Source organism: Meleagris gallopavo, chromosome 9 (genome assembly GCF_000146605.3).
Source record: "Meleagris gallopavo isolate NT-WF06-2002-E0010 breed Aviagen turkey brand Nicholas breeding stock chromosome 9, Turkey_5.1, whole genome shotgun sequence".
Classification (NCBI taxonomy): Eukaryota; Metazoa; Chordata; class Aves; order Galliformes; family Phasianidae; genus Meleagris; species Meleagris gallopavo.
In genome coordinates, this window is record NC_015019.2 from 542398 (window position 1) to 559079 (window position 16682).

Here is a 16682-nt window from a genome sequence, read left to right on the forward strand (position 1 = left end):
GCGAATGAGAAACCCTCCTCCTCCCTTCTGGAGGGGTGTGCGGTGGGAGCGGAGCGGTGAGCCCACCCCTGTGCTGCAGGGAAGGAGAGATGGACCCCCCCAGGACCCCCCCCAGCCCATTCGCTGTGTGAGTGGGAGGAGATGCCCACGGGGAGGACTCACCCTTTCCAGGACGATCTCCTCGTATTTGAACATCCCATCACTGCCGTTCACCTGCGGAGAGGGAGAGATGCGTTACGACCGAGCACATCCCAGGATACTGCAGTACTGAGAGTCCACCCCAAAGCACAGAATATTTGAGAATCCACCCCAAAATCTTTGCTGTCAGAAATGCAGTCGCAAAACCCTGCCCTGGAATCAAACCACTCGCTGCTTCTCTCTCTGGGCACGATCCCAAACCCGCTGACTTTAATGCACTTCAGCTCAGCCCTTTTATTCCGGCAGCTCAATGTGCGAGGCGTGAAAAGGGGCTCCACACAAAGCAACGACGCCTTCGTTAGCCAGCGTGTAATTAACCTCGGGAATGAACTGCTGCAGGAAGCAAAGGAAGGGGCTTGTGGATGGTCTGTATGCAGTAACACAACGTGCAATGTATGGTCTGTATGTTATAACACAACGTACATCTCTGGTAGCTTCTAACTCCTACATCTTCAAGTGGCATGGCTTTGTTAATGTGAAACTTGGAACCATCTCTTCTGTTGAAACAGTTGGATTCAAAGGGATTCGAGTGCTATATACAGAAGGTGCCCCGATATAAAGAATGGGAAAGCTATGTGGATGCTGCTCCCTGCCCTGAAGGAACTCCCACAGCCATCGCGGTGAAGGTGATGGAGTGTGGTGGTGAGGGCAGGGACTGAGAAATGGGCAGTGAATTAAAAGCAAAAGAGCTGCAGCTGTAGGCTCTGAAATAACAAAGTGTGCAGGCCAAAACCTTCCATTTTCCCCATTGCTGCCAACACTCAGAAAAAGAAAGTGGCAATTTCAAAGACATCATCCAGATACTTTCTTCCCCTGCATGCCCCGGGTCATCAGAGTAGGTCCTGAACAGCTATGGAGACCTCAATATAGGAAAAAAAAATGCAATATAGGAAAAAAAAAAAAAAAGCATTGTATATTTAAAATGGGAAGAGGTTGACTCAAACCTCACACTTGAAGTCCTTTTGGGAGATGAGGAAGCAGGCTGTGGGGTTGCAAGGCAGCAGGAGTGGGGCTCAGTCCTCAGAGCAATGCCATGGGTTTGTAGTGAGCATTGGAAATACTGAAGGAGAGCACACCCTGCTGTGGGTACCACGCTTCAAGAGGGATGAGGATGGAGAGAGCCTGGAGAAGGGAGACGGTATCATGGCTTGGAAACGTGGGCCAGGAGAGGAGGTTGAAGGTACAGAGGTGGGTTTGCCCTCAAAGAATTGACAGAAGGAAAAATCAGATTGAAGAGGCAGATGCAAGCAGTGGTTGAAGAGGAACCCACTGGGATGTGTCAGGCTGGTGGGAGCTCAGCACTGTCAGCCCCAGAGCCTTGCAGGACCACTGTGTCCACTGAGAGTGACAGAAGGAGTCAGGAACTTGAAACAAAAAAGATTCAGATGGAGCATAAGGGTGAAAAGAAAGCCTTGGGACGTGCTGTTAAGGTATTGAGTCGGACTAGATGACCTTTAAGGGTCTCTTCCAACTCAAACTATTTTAAGATTCTGTGATCGACAGCTGTAGGAACAGCCCAGAGGCACAGATGCTGCATCCCTTTGGCTGGCACCAGCACAGTGCAGGAAGGGGAGGATGAGACCTCTTTGGGTGGGGGTTGCAAGACCCCCCACCACCGCTCTTCCTCCTCACCCCACCACACTGACTCATGCCGACCCCCCCTCGCCACCTCCCTCGCCTGAGCACCCGGGCAGTTGGTGGCTCTGTGCGTGGCTCTGCCTCCCCCCAGCTTTCCAGCAACTCAGATTCCTGGCAGCCGCCGCTACTACACACGTTGTCCTCTCCGCTTTGGCATTCAACGCTATTGCCACACAGACAGCCATATGCACACCCACGGCCGCAGAGGAACAGCACATACATACCTACAGGATGGGGATGTGCAGAAAACTTTGACAATCTGTGAGCCGCGGGGAGAGCCAGCAGAACCAGCCCAAAGAGTGGCAGCCGCCCGCACTGGGAAGCACCAGGGCAGGGACTCATGGCACGGGACACAGGGACACCCCAGGACGTGGCCCCATTGCAAAACCTTCTGAAAGTCTTGGGGTTGCCAAATGCTGAGCAGCATTTTGTGTCATGAAATGGGAAACGTTGGCGCCCGCCCAGCACTGCATGTGCCAGGTCAGCCAAGCCTGGACGTGAAGTTCCTGCTCTGATTACGTCTCCAAAATCCGCACAATAGAACACCAGTTAATTGCATAAAGAAACCAAATGGAGCCCTTAATATATACCACGTAACCAAGGGAACAAGCCAACAAAGCTAGTGTTCCAGCATAGGAAAACTGAATACCGGTTACTCATTGACAGCAAAACCCGTCAGTGGCACCCACTGGAGCGCCTCTATTGCCCCTCCAACTCTCTGCCAAGCTCCCTCCCAGTTCAGGAGCTGCCTCCGTGTAAGAGCAGTGCAGAGCTGGCACGTGTGGCTCTCATGTGGGGCCTGTTTGAGTGATGCCCAACTCCAGATTTTCACATGGGTATCCTGAACCATGTCCCTGGGTCGTTGTGAGGCAGGGTGAGCCCACCCCACTCTGCTTGCATTTCTCTGGATACTGCTTGCTTAGCTCACAGGAGTATGGGGCTCATTGGCTGTTCCCAACACAGCCCCACAATGAACCCAAACTCTGCTCTGGTTTCAAACGGAGTAGGGCCAGGATCATTGTTCTAAGCCCGTCCCATGCAGGAAGCCCGCCTGAAGTCTCAAGGAGAGGCCTTCTCTCCACCCTTCACTTCTCTTTTGCGTTTTGAGCAGCAGGGAAATAGTTAGAAATGATGACATTTAAATCATCAACAGAAGGCTGCAGAGTTAACACTCACTGAATAAACAGAAATGCACACACCTTCCAGTGCTACTGCAAGCTGTCTGCAGGCTCAGCCGGCCAACACTGTGCTGTCGCACGTGGAACACGGTTTGCAATTTGCTAACGATTCAGGGCCAAATTTAGAAGGCTAAGATGGAGTTCCTCAAACCAACCCAAATGGCTGCAAGGAGAATAACCTGCAGGAACAGTCATCCTTCTGCTTTCTGAGTCCATGCCTTGCAGCCACCACATGAAGGGGACAGTTGTGTGCTGAGTGCTAGTTGGGTGCGTGGTCGAGCTCCAACACGGCTCCAACAATCAGCACCAGGATTGGGCAGCACTGGGAACACAAGGATTTCAGCTTTGGAGAGGCAGCTCTGGGACACAGACAGTGCTGCTTGCCATGGGAACAGTGGTCTTGATGCTTCCTCTACCTCTGGGGCCTGGGTGTGCAAAGCACGCTAATTGGTGAACTGGTTGCAAGCAGGTGCTTGTGTGAGCCCAGCTCGACTGCAATACCTTCAATGCAGCAGGAATTTGATGAGAATTTTGTTGGATTTTTACAACCTAGGAGCACAGCCTGCAGTGAGGCTGAGCACCAGCCCTGGCAGTGAGCAGGATGTGGTGCCACATGCTCCTGGGGATGGAGGTGGGTGGGCAGAGGGAAACAAACGAGGAGCAGGCTTCTTAATAAACAGCCAGGGCCAAATTCAGCCCAGCAGCTAGTCCAATGTTATCAATGGAGCTAGAACAGGAAGGAACTAGACCACATCCATCTGCTTATCATTAAGGAAAGCATTGAATAGTTAAGTAATTAAAGACTGGAAGATGTCACATTAACCCTTCCAAATACTGTACCAACAGGCTTCAGTTTTTGTTTTTGTAAGAGAGCATGCTGCCAGACTTCCCACTTCAGAGTGCCCTTCTGCAGAAAGACCCCACTGTGGCTCCTTTGCTGACCTCTGGAACAGCCACTGGGAGATTTTAAGGTTTGTTTTCCCTGGAGCCTGGATCTCCATAAGGTTGGATATTAGAAAAAATTTCTTCTCGGAAAGATTGGTGAGGTACCAGCACAGGCTGTCCAGGGAGGTGGTGGAATCATCATCCCTGGGGCCATTCAAGAACGGGATAGATGCTGCACTGAAGGACACTGTTTACTGGTATGGTGGTCATGGGTTGATGGTTGGACTAGATGACCTCAGGAGTACTTCCAACCTTATGATTCAGGTGGCAGGATGGAGCAGGGTTCACCCTCGCTCCAAAGAAGGACCACAGTTATGTGGGACACGGGTTCTTCACAAGCCATTTTTTGGCACTGTGTTGGCTGCTTTCTGCACTGCTGTGACAAGAATTAGAAAGAAAAGGATTTCCAGGCTGGAGTTTCCAGCCCCAAAAACCTAGGCACAGCCACCCAAGGGGCTGCAGGAATGCAGATCCCTTTTAGCACTCCCTGCAGTCATAGACTGCCATGTGATGGGCTTGGACAGGAAACCTTTCTAGATGACAACACTCTCCTTCCACAACTTGTGTAAGGCTGCTGGACCCAGGGCCACTACGGTGAGACAGAAAGCACGGACTCCCTCCTGAATGCCAGGAGGCTTTGGCTCAGCATCTGACACCTGAAATGTGTTATGAGAAAGGTTCAACCAACAGGAGCAATCCATCCACCTCAAGTCCAAAGACCAACCAAACCCTGGCAAACTGATAATCGAGCTCCTTTTGGGAGCTGTGTTGCAGATATCCACAGTAGCCACCCTTGCTCCTTCCATTCTCACTGCAGGAATGATTTGCAAATGTTCTGGTAAGCGCTGCAGCAGCTTGCAAACTCTCTCTGCAACCAGCTGAGGATTAGCTCTACAACAAGCCAAGAGTACCAAATGCACAGTGGCTGCAAACACTCCCCGTCACCAAGCACTGCTCAGCTGCTGGCAGCCTTGGCTCTGCTCAGCATGGCCTCAGCAGGATTTGGGGCTGAGATATGCTGTGGGGTTGTGGGACAGATACCAGGCTCTTCTGCCATCTTGCTGGGGCCTTTTGGGCACCTTTGAGCCAAGAAAATGCAGCGTTTGGTGAAAAGAATTGAAACAAAACCAGGAGACTTACAGAGAGCCCTTGTTCCAGCGAGTCTGTGTTCACGATAATGGGAGCAGGGTTGGCCTGTGGGGAGACAAAAGCGGGATGTCACCAAACACAGCCCGCTGCACTGCATGGCCTCATCCTGGCCATGCCACCACAGCCCTTCCAGGCCAGGCAGAAGAGGGAAGGTTGGGAAGGGTTCTGTTCTTGCCCTTCCTCCATGTGGCCAGCAGCCTGGGCTGGATATGGGGACACAGCATTGCTCAGGCATGGGTCTACTCCGTATTCCCCAGACACGTGGTCTCAGCTGCAGCAAGGGAGATGGGCAAGACTAGAAACTGCTCCAGCCTCAGGTCCGATTCGACACTAGAACTAGAAATCCACATTGCTAAGGAGTTAAGAAACAGGAGGGTTTGGAAAGGAGATCTTGTGGGAAGGACATATCGCCAGCAGACCATCTCTGAGGCCTTCAGGCACGTCCCAGCACAGCAGCTACCACTGTAACCTGGGGAGGTGACAGCGTGCGGTCCCTTCGTGCTCGTTACCCCGGGGTCCCGCAGTGCCGGGCTGAGCCGGAGCTGTCCAGCACCGCAACCTCCTGAAGGCGCGGTGCCCGTCGTACCCGCAGCCCCTTCCCGTGGAGCATCCCCAGCTCGGGGAGGTCATTGTCCTCTGAACGAGAAGTGAGAAAAGAAGAGAACATTCAGACTAATCGCAAGGCTGACATTTCTCACCAGCGCACAACAGCAAACAGTGTAAAATCCAGGGTGTGCTGGGATTTTCAGCACCATTTGAAGACTCATGTGTAGAGCAATGGCCAGAGTTACACAGGAAAATGCTGGTAAACACGAGCTACGATGGGAGGTGAGCCCTCTGCCTTGGTACATCAGAAGCTTGAGAGTCTGAGTGAGGAGCAAGCAAGTCGCAGTAGAGCTAGTGTTGCAGTTAACAGGAACCACTGGCTGCCCAGTAACGTGGGCGGTCACATTGCATAGCACAACGGCCTCAGTGAATCTGAGACTTTCTGAGGAGCAGGCTACTGCATCACTGCTCTCCTCTAATATAAGTTTCCTGACAGAGAACCACCTCCTCACATCACCCAGAAAGGCAGTCTCCACCTTCTCTTGTTCTAGCAGTCTGTATTTCTGGACGTTTCACCCTCATGGTTTTGTAAGTGGCAGAGTTAGGGGTCAGATGAACTGCATTTCTGATCTTGCCCAGAAAGGTTCAGCTCTCATAAGGATGGAACAGGAGGTAGTTAATTTGATTTATTTGGATACCTTCTGATCTTTCCAGCAGCTGTAACTATTGGTTACTAAACCATAGCTTTTATGACAATTAATTCTCTAGCTCAGGGAAATATGACCACTTCCAAGCTCTCCTGCCAAACCACTCCCACACACGTAAAAGAATCATAATTTTCAGGTCCAACATCTTGGGATCTCCATGGCCCAGAAGCAGTATTAAGCAGGGAATATCCCCTCTCTGGTAGTGCACAGTCCTTGTATTTAGTCCAGATAATTTGTGAGATAGCATATATTAAACCTGGCACTGGCTTTTATTAGTCCCCAGTGCAATTCTAGGAAGGGATTCCACATTTCAAGGCAAAAAAAAAGCAGCACTTCTACTGCCAGCAATTAACACACGGTGGATGTTTGAACCTTGGCGTGCCAGAGGCCAGCTCTTATTAGATGAGTTTCCAGGAAGGATATAGAAAAGGCAGCCTAACTAAATGCAGTCTGTCACGTGCCCCATGATTTATGACATTAATTCTACTCTGCAAATGATGGGGAGAAGTGCTCTGTATGATAATGCCACAGAGGCTTTTGCAGGTCTAGCTTGAGTCCTTCAGCGAGCCCCACTGCAGCCTCTTTGTGGAATTACTAATAGTCCACAAATCACACATCACATTGCCTCGCTCACACAGTGGTGAGCCCTAAGGACATATTTTGTCTAGCCTGCTCGTTGTGCACTGAGCATCCTTCGCAGCCATTCCACACTACTGACTTTTACATCTCAAAATACTGCTAGGAGCACAATTTCCCACTCAGGCTCCAGATGGGACCCAGGAGATGCTGAATGCAAGTGGCTGCTTAAAACAAAGTCACACATGGTCAGAAGGAATTCAGACCAGGAAATCCCCATTTGCCTCCTGTGGCCAACTATTCCAGATACCATGAGGAAAGGTGTTTGGATTTTAGCCCTGACTTCCACGTGCAAATATTCCAAGATTTGCACCTTTCCTGGTGTGCAATGTCATAACGGGATGGAAAGTACCATAAAAATAAGAGGGTGGCAAAGTCTCTGGCTGCAGCAAATGAGAATGAGTCCAAACGCAGCAGCCACAGAAATGAAAGAAAAGAGCTGCATACCTTTGGAAGCCTCAGATAGACAGGGATCACCAGGAAGAGATGCCTCCACTGCCAACCCTTAAATGAGGTCTGGGAAGGGATGGATCCTGACTCCACCCTTCCAGTCACTCAGGTAAATTGCTTGCACCTGAGTTCCCCTGGGTTGGTCCTGCCCTCCCACCAAGTGCTCCATCACTGCTTCAAGCCATGATTTAGCATTTCCACTACACTGGTGGTAAAGGTTCCACTTCTTTGAGCCTCCAGAGACCAGAAAGTTCTCGAATCTTGACCTTCAAGCCTCGTTCCCCTTCACTGCTATTCCTTTCAGCTCCTGTTGCTGCCCAGATTTTCCCAACAGCTGTCCTCTGCCTTGCTGGCTTTGCGCCTAAATCAATCTCTCTGCATATGTGCAGTGACCCCCTCACTCCTCAAGGTCCTCTTCGAATCCCACCTTCCCTTCAGCCTTCCAACACAAACCCTCTGGTTTGTGCAGCCTGCTGGAGGGGTTCTGGGGCACCTCCAGCTCTGCTGCATTTTGGTGCTCATGCTGTCAAGTGGCGAGGGGCTCGAACCTCTTTTCGTTTGTAAATCTCCAAGCAGCAGCAGGGCTCAGTAAATAATAATAGTGTGATGAAGCATTTTAGATGGAAGAGATCTGACAGCCCTCATTGAATGTGACCTGAATGCACAGCCCTGTTTCCTCTCCTCCCTGCATGCAGCAACCCCCTGTTCCTTAGGGCATAAATTACTTACCATTCCCTATAGAATTGAGGGCATGGTTAATTCACCAGCACATTCCTGCTGCCCAGCAAAAAAAAAAAAAAAAAGACAATTTCTTTCCTGCCCTGGCTGGCAGAGGGCTCAGTCAATGTGCCTGCCTGATGAAGGAAGGCAGAAGGTGTCAGCCCAAGGGCACTACGCCAGTCACCCGTGGGCAGTGCTGTTAGTGCATCACCCCTTCTCCTTCATTTCTGTTGGTATCATTTGCTGGGATGAAGATAGGATTTGCAAAACGTGACCATTTTCCAAAACTTCCAACAGAAAGAAAAGCTGCAATTAAATGCAAATGGAGGAGGTTCGTTAGCATGTTACAGAGGGAGGGAGCCTCATCCTGCAGAGTTCCCACGAGGAATGGGTTGGTTCTGAACTGGCAGCCCAAGCTGTTCCCTCCGTGCTGGCAGCCCCAAGATTTGCATCTGGTTCACACCCCCCACACATCCCACTCAGGGTTGGGGATTATGCACCTCACCCAGACACAATAAATGTGCTGCAGATCACTGAGACCTGCAGCAATTGGACTGTGCTCACACAAAAACCCATCTCATCTCAACGAGTGACAGGGCTGAAGCAGGAGCTTCCAGAGCTGACAAATCCCAGTCTGCAGGAAGGCTGTTTGCCCCAGGGACAGAGTGCAGAGTGACTGTGACTCTGGGCCTGTGCACAAGAAGCCAGGCACTGACTTATATCTGCTTGATTTTTATAACTTTCCTGGAATGGGTCTGAGTGAAAAGTTGTTCTGCCTTTCAGTTTGCTTTGCTTTACATCATCTCGGGTATAATCACAACACTTAGAAGGAAATGGCTCTGGAGATACATAGAATTCGATCTCTACACCTTTTTAACAGCTCCTGGGGCAGAGGCCAAGTAGGGAGATGCCCAACAGAAGCATCTAAGCAAGGTGGACAGATGGACAACCGCTTTGCATCTTTGCCAAGGGTGTAAAACCTCAGGGAGAGCCATGCGTGTGCAGCAGGAACAGCTGTCCTGTGTCAGAGCCCTGCTGTGAGCACACAGCTCCTGGCACGAGTGGATACCGGGGAGCATCTTTGGTGCGAGATGCGTGAGGAGAGGGGTCACGATGTGCTAATGAAGAAACATCACTGGGACCAGCCCAGGTCCTGGCAGTGCAGCACAGCCTGCGTGCACCACAGCTCACCCTGATCAGCACTGACACATTCATCTGTTCCATGCCAGGCGATCCTGCCCTGTGCACAGACACTGCTCCTCCCAGCACCAACAGAGAGCTCGAATCTTAACAGCATCTCCTGAAGCACCTGAGGTGGGCTGGCCAAGTGCTTTATGCCTACATCCCAATGCTACACCTGTGCTTTTGTCTTCCTGCCACTCCACTGCTCAAGGGCAGAGATTAAAACAGCTGCCAGAGACTTGCTCCCCTCTCCAAGCTCTCTATGGCCACACGATGGGTGGATCAAGAGGTGGGACAAGGAAGCGAGCAAAGGAAAACACAACCTGAAAGCTTCTGGAGGCTGGAAAATGCCACAGCCAGGGATGAACCTCCCTTCCCTTTCACCAGGAGAAACAAAATAACTCTTTTTGCACTTTTATTGCCCATTGGCACCGTTTGGGCTGAGCCCTTCCCATTAAACCCCCAAAGAGGGCTGCATACTGACCCCACATTCTCCCCCTGCATGGCTCACAACGAGCTGCAACCACCTCAGAAACAATTCAAGGGCTGATCGTGGAGCTTAGGGATGCCAAGACCCCCTGTTGGCCCCCAGCACCTGGGCTCCAGCTGCTTCACACCCACCCAAGCAACCAGCATCACCCGCTCCAGGCTGTGCTGGGGACACCACAGCTCTGTCACCCTAGTGGTGTGAGCAGCCCCAAGGAATGGACACAGGCTCAAAACACCGCAGCCATTCCAGGACATGAAAGTTCCACGGTCACAAGGATGGCTGGCAAAGCCACGGAACTGCCCAGGGCTCAATGTGAACACAAGCACTGAGGGTTTGATCTTTGTTTTGGTGCTTTTTTAAAGAGTATGCTTAAATAGGAATTGGAAAAAGCCTTCACTCAGTGGGGAGAGAAGAATGCTTCTCCAGACAGAAGCTCTGTGGAGTTTCAGTTTCTATTTAGAAGCCATTAAGGCCGGTGTGTTCATGCCTGGAAGTTAGACATCCTGTTCCAGGCTCTGGCCGCTAAAATAAGCGACCCAATTTGCAGAAGTGCTGGGCTGCAACAGCTTCCTTCTGACCTGGAGCTGCCAAATAAAATCGACTCAACTCCTTTTTTTTTCTTTCTTTTCTTTTTTTTTTTTGCAGGCAGAGATATTATCATCAGAAAGACCTACATGCTTTTCAATCAAATACATACATACAAGGGAAGGAAGAGCGAATAAGGACAGTACTATGGATTTCTTTGGGTTTGAAACAGCCTGCTTTCCTCTCTCAGTTCCAGTGCACCCCTAGGTACAACATTTCAAGAAAGATGTTTCTGTTTTACAGCAGATATGAAGGACATTATGGAGAATTCAGGTCCCAAGCTGCTCTGAAGTGCCACACGTCACCAGAAATAGTTACAATCCCCAAATAAGTCTTTCAGCAATCCCCCCCTCCAATGAGCTTCTGTAGACTCAACTGAACTGCATTTCAAATTCATGTATTCTGAGCTTGTTAAATGCTGTGTTCTTTTTTTTCTCTCCATGTTACAGATACAAGTCCATGACATATTGTTGGATTCCCAAGTGCCCTTGAGGGATCTCCGCATCATCCCATGTTTGCATGCGTTCAAACCAGCTACGAGCACTCACACAACCCACGTCACCTTACAGCAGCACTACAGCAGAGCGAGGGTTAAGCTGATTCCCATATCACTCAGCTCCTCCATCCCAGAGCGGTGCCCAATCTGCTCTCCTCTGGGAACTGGGAGGGCATCCTGCATGGGGCTGAGCGCCGCAGCGCCCGGCACGCAGCCACAGCTGATTGCGGCCTGATTAGTCTTAATCACTTCCTTTCTCTAAATGAGCATCCGCAGTGAAGGAAGGAGCGGAAGCTCCCCTCCTCTGATCGAGGCATGCTGCGTGCCCACGGCCTCACCCGAGCAAGGCAGCAATCTGGGGATGGGTAGGGCTTCTGCTGCGCTTCCACCCCTGCATCCAGGGCACCTGGATGGGTGGACGGAGGGAGGGATGGAGGGAAAGATGGATGGTTGCAGAGATGGAGAGATGAAGGAATGGAGGGATGGATGGGGGGAAGGAAGGATGGATGGGTGGATGGATGGATGGATGGAGAGATAGATGGAGGGATAGAGAATGGGAGAAAGAGATGGAGAGAAGTATGAAAGGACAGAGAATGGGAGAAAGAGATGGAGGGAAGGATGGAGGGATGGTTGGTGGAAGAAATAGATGGATGGAGGATAAGATGGATGGAGGGAGGGATGGATGGATAGAGGAATGTAGAGATACAGAATGGGAGAAAGAGATGGAGGTAAGGATGGAGGTATGTTTGGTGAAAGAAATGGATGGATGGAAGATGAGATGGATGGATGGATGGATGGATGGATGGATGGATGGATGGATGGATGGATGGAAGATGAGATGGATGGATGGAGAGATGGAGGATGAGATGGATGGATGATCCACGCTTAGCCTCTCATGAAAGACTTCTGTGGGGGTACCCTGCCTTGAGCACATTCTGGGAGATGCCAGCAGAGCCTACCATGTCTTCAGCACTGGTCAGGAATGGGCTGGCGCAGGTCCCACCAAACTGGTAATGTCAAAGCCAAGGGGAAGAGCCTGGCTGAGACAACAATGTATGGGGAATGTCCCTCTGGCTGAAGTCTTTCTGCCTCCAGCATGTTCCTCAAGAGGAGCCACCTCCTCCACATTGCTACAAGCAATAATATAACTAAGATGATGTTTTGGTAGAGTCAGCACAAACATGAGAATTCACATGCCTGGTGGAAAAAGACTTTCAGGTGAATAAGAAAACTAAGGAGACAAATGTCCTTGGCCATCCACACACAAATGAGCATTTTTGGAAGGCGCTTCGAGGATATCTGAGCCCTTCAGCTTGCTCCTGGTAGGATGGAGGGATAGGCGGGAACGGGACAGGAGATGCTCTAGGGTGGGTGAGGGGAATTGGCTGAGCAGGAGACAGAGGGAACGAGGAGACTCCAGGAACATCTTGAGAAGGTGTCATTGAGATCATTGTAATGGCTGGGAGGCAAAGAAGGAAGGCTCAGAATGACAGAAATAGCAGCTGCCTCACAGCTTTATGGGGTGAGGGCTTGGGGTGACGAAGAGGCAGAGCCTGGGGGAAAGAGAGCAGCTCAGCACCTGGTTCCAGCCACCCAGCTCAGTGACGGCAGGATCACCAGGCGGAGATGCCCGAGAAACAAGCTGAGAGGTGAAATCAGATGGAAGGAGATATATTAGGAACAGACACGCAGATTTACACATCGTGAGTGAGGAGGTGACAAACGGGTCCGTGGGATGGGAATGAAACTCTCACGAGGGAGCGGGGTGCGATGAGGGAAGAGTGGGGTGCGATGACGGTGTGGTGAGGGAAGACCCTGCGGGACTCCGGCTGGTGAGGGGACACGTGGGGACAGATGCTGGGGGTGGCCGGGGGACAGCCAGCGTCCGAGAAGTCCTGCTGAGCACGAGGAGCAGCCAGCTGCAAATGGCAGATTTTGCTAGAGTTGTATCTACATTTAGGCTGCCAAAAATACCTCCCCGCAGATTGGATGTCTTTAATTAAAAGGATGTCTCCTGCCGCCCGGCGTGACGCAGAGCTCGCCCTGCTCACGGGGCTCTGCACGGCACCGCGGGGGCTGTCCCACAGGCAGCTCATACCTACGTGCATCCTCCTGCACTCTGGGCAGTGCTTTCCATAGTCACTGCTGCATGGAACGGGCTCAGAGCATAGGAGGGAAACGGACCCCCTTTCCTGTTTTGGCTTCCCTCCTTTCTTCCCTCCAAACTGAGAACGCCTTCCTTCTTTTTCCTCCTCCACCTTCGAGTGCAAAGATTTAGCTAATTTCTTCTATGAATAGCACACGAGTAGCCATAGCAACATCACCCTGCCAACCTCACCACCTCCACTGCCTCTGTGTCCCCAGCACCCCGTTCCTCTCACCCTCCCTCGCACCTCCCCAGGGAACATCTGGGGTTCCAGCCCTTTTCCACCCCATTGCTCATAAACCCGGCCTGGCCACTGGGAGAAGGCCACCTCCTTCCCAAGGCTCTTTCTCCCCCACCATAGCCCAAGAGCCCCAAAGCTTTGCTATGCCCATCAAGAACTGCTGCTTCCACCAAGACAGTGCCCACCTCCTCCCGGTGCACGGAAGTAGCTGTAACAACAGTTTTTGTACATGGAAAAACACCGTCTTTGGTGACACATTTGCAGCCCTGGACAGGCAGTGAGGTCCTTTTCCCTACTTTCTATTGCTCATCCACAAAATGCCTCTGTCCAGGAGGTCCACAAAAATCCAGTACGTTCCAGAGCTGCTCCAACCACCCTGTGTGACCCCGATCCCAGGAGAGGGGAGAAAGGAGACAGCAGGATGCAATCTGCCCACAGGGAGGGTATCTCTGGCCATACATGGTTGGCAGATCTGGGGCTGCTCCTATGGTTGGAGGATGCATACCAGCCACACTATACAGCCGTACCCTTCCTGGAAAGGAGGTGCCTGTGCCCAGAGCCCTCCTGAATATGCACCAAAATGCCAGCAAGCCCTTCTGAAGCCCCATGGGAGACTCTGCTCTGGCTGCCAGCTTTACACTGGGGACATGGGCTGCAGGGATGGCCCCTCCTTTAAGGACCAGCCCTGGATAAGGGGTTCCAATGTGGCCGAGCATCCTGGCACAGCGCTCCCAAGCATCCGTGGGCGGCACTTTGCGGGGAGAGGAGGGGTTTGGAGCACTTGGCTCCTCTTGCTGCTGCGCATCGGCACCGATCGCGCTGCCATTCCTCCCCCAAAGCTGGGAGTCCTCCTCTCACCCCAGCACGGCAGGGAGGGGGGGCTCGTGTCCCCAAGCAGCGAGAGAGGGGGATGAGGTGGGTGCGGGGATGGATGTATTAAGAGGTGGAGAAGGGAACAATGGGGAGTGGTGATGGCAGCAAAAGCGCAAAAGCGCAGGAGATGGGGAGTAATAAACGATGAGATAAGGGAGGAGAAATGGAAGAGATCTCCAAAGGGAGAAAGGAAGGGGGAAGGAAAGCAAAGCAGAAAGAAATGAGAAACCCAGAGCTGAGAGATTTCCTCTCTCCCTGTAGTCAGGATTAGGGGTTCTCAATTACTGGCATTGCCTGAGCAAGCTAATTTGTGTCCTGGAGAAGGGGAAAGGCTGCGGGAGGAGGCATGGGTCGATGCTGGAGCTGTGCTGGGTGCTGGGCAGCACGTGTGGGCACGGCTACACGCCGTGGGGCTGCACACGGGCTCCATGAGGATGTGTGATGTCAGTGAGCATGCAGCACCATACGCAGCACTGAGCACGTTCCCTGTGTCACAGCATTTGCACACGCGGCTGCGCTGGCACATGCACTGGGTGCAAGAAAGGGGAGAAAAAGGACTGGGAGTAGGGAAGCTCCCAGGGAGGAGAGCAGGTCCTGGCTGTCGGGGACACCTCCTGGCTCTGCCTCCCACTTCTGCTGCTGGAAGTGCTTCCAGGGACAGGGACACCACTTAAAGGGGCAGCTTGGAGGCGGCAGATTGCCTCTCCCCACTGCTCTCCGGGTATGGATCAGAAGGGGAGCATGGCCGAGCTTTGCTCAATGCATACATTTGCTACACACCAGGGAGCGTCCTGTCTGCTCTGACACAGGCAGTGCACACAGCACAAATGATATGGTACACACGCAGACCCCACTATGCTCACACAGCCTCACACGCCGGCATCCTCTGTCACTGGCAATGCAGCAAGGAGGCACTTCCTTTATCTCAATGCTAAGGCTGAGTAGAGGTCCCCCAGTGTGGACCCAGGGCTCGGTGGCAGCACCACAAAGAGACAATGCTTTCCCTTCCACCATTGCAGCACACGACAGCTCCCCTGCCCAGTGCCGCGCAGTGCTGCAGCTGCCACCGCCTCCCCTGCAATCATCCCTGGGCCAGACCTTCCCTGCAAGCAGGAGGGGAGCACCCGACTCCAGTTCCCTGCTCCTGCCCAGGGGTGGATGCTCTGCACTGGATGCTCTGCACTGGACAGAGCAAAGCAAAGAGATAGCTAAGGGAAGCTGGAAAGCATTGGCCAGGAATCAGCAGGCGAGAGAGAGACGAGGCTGATTTTGATGCAAAGAGTGGCAGAGAAGCAGAGAGAAACAGGAGAGGGCTGATAGGAAGGTGCTGGGGTTTGGGGGCTCTCTGTAAATGTCTCCTGAGCATATCAGCCTGGGATCAGATTATTTCGACCAGAGCTACAGACTGAGACAGTAATGAAGAAAAACACGGGAAGGAAAGCAGGAGGTTGTGCCTTCCAAGGGGAAAGGAAGAGAGAATTCCCATTGATTCCTGTGTGCCTGCCTGCCTCGGCGTCTTGAAATAATAATTAGAAGGATCAATAAGAAATCATGTGAGGTTTGAAGATAATGAATGAAAGGAGCAGAAGAAGCAAACTGAAATGCCTTTCTCTAAAGCAGAGTAAATTGTTTTTCAGGCAGGGTCTAGCCTCCATTTTAATGCTTTGCAAACAGCTCCAACCATTTTCTAAGCTTGCTAGTGGGTTCAAAACAAGACTGGTCTCTCCATTTAGAGGAGAAACACAGGCTGGGAACGGGTCCTGGAGGAGAACACTAATAAAATGAACGAGTGTGGGAAGAAATGGAGGCAGTGAAATGGGGCAGAAAGCACACAGCATGCTGGCGACCAGAGAAGGGTTACGTAATAATCTTTGGGAGCGGGGACGTAGCAGCAGAGCGAGGAAACCACAACTCAACGGCAAGTGGGTGCCGGTCCATGAGCCCACGAGGCTGCTTGGTGGCAGTGTGCCCCACACCTGCAGAGTGCAACACCACGAGACACTCTGAATGGTACCAAGGCTCCAGGCAATGGCACTGTAAGCAGCAAGGATGGCAGGTGGGTGCCCCAGATCCATTCTACCTGCTACTGCCCTATGCCAGGCGAGACCCAGCCGTGCCCCATCCCAGCTGTGCCCCAGGGATGCTCTCCAGCACACAATACCTACGTTAGGTGGGATCGCAGCGCTTGGCCTGAGTGATGGAAATAGCCAACCGAAGCGATGATGATGGCCAACCCAAGTGATGATGATGATGGCCAAAACCGCAACAACGTCCACCCGCCACAATCCAACATGCCAGCATCGCCCACCACGGTCCCACTGCTCCTTAGAGGACCCCCCCAGCAGCCACCCACCCCATCCCATCCAAAGTGCCAGGGAACCGCAACGTGGTGCCGGCCCGTACCTGCTCGTACCAGTCGCGGCTCGAACACGTGCATTCGGGCCACCAGCCCGGACCACTCCCGTTCACCTTGGGCGCGCTCTTCCCCGGTGGCGGCGGCGG

At 52.2% G+C, this 16682-nt stretch overlaps 1 long non-coding RNA gene across 1 annotated transcript; it reads right to left on the bottom strand.

The window, feature by feature from the left end:
- Positions 1 to 161: 161 nt before the first annotated feature.
- Positions 162 to 16676, bottom strand: LOC104912102. Its single transcript, XR_794406.1, has 3 exons — positions 16584 to 16676; positions 5100 to 5153; positions 162 to 213 (listed from the first exon to the last, which is right to left on the bottom strand). It is a non-coding gene; the product is annotated as an uncharacterized LOC104912102 (long non-coding RNA).
- Between the last annotated feature and the right edge of the window lie 6 nt (positions 16677 to 16682).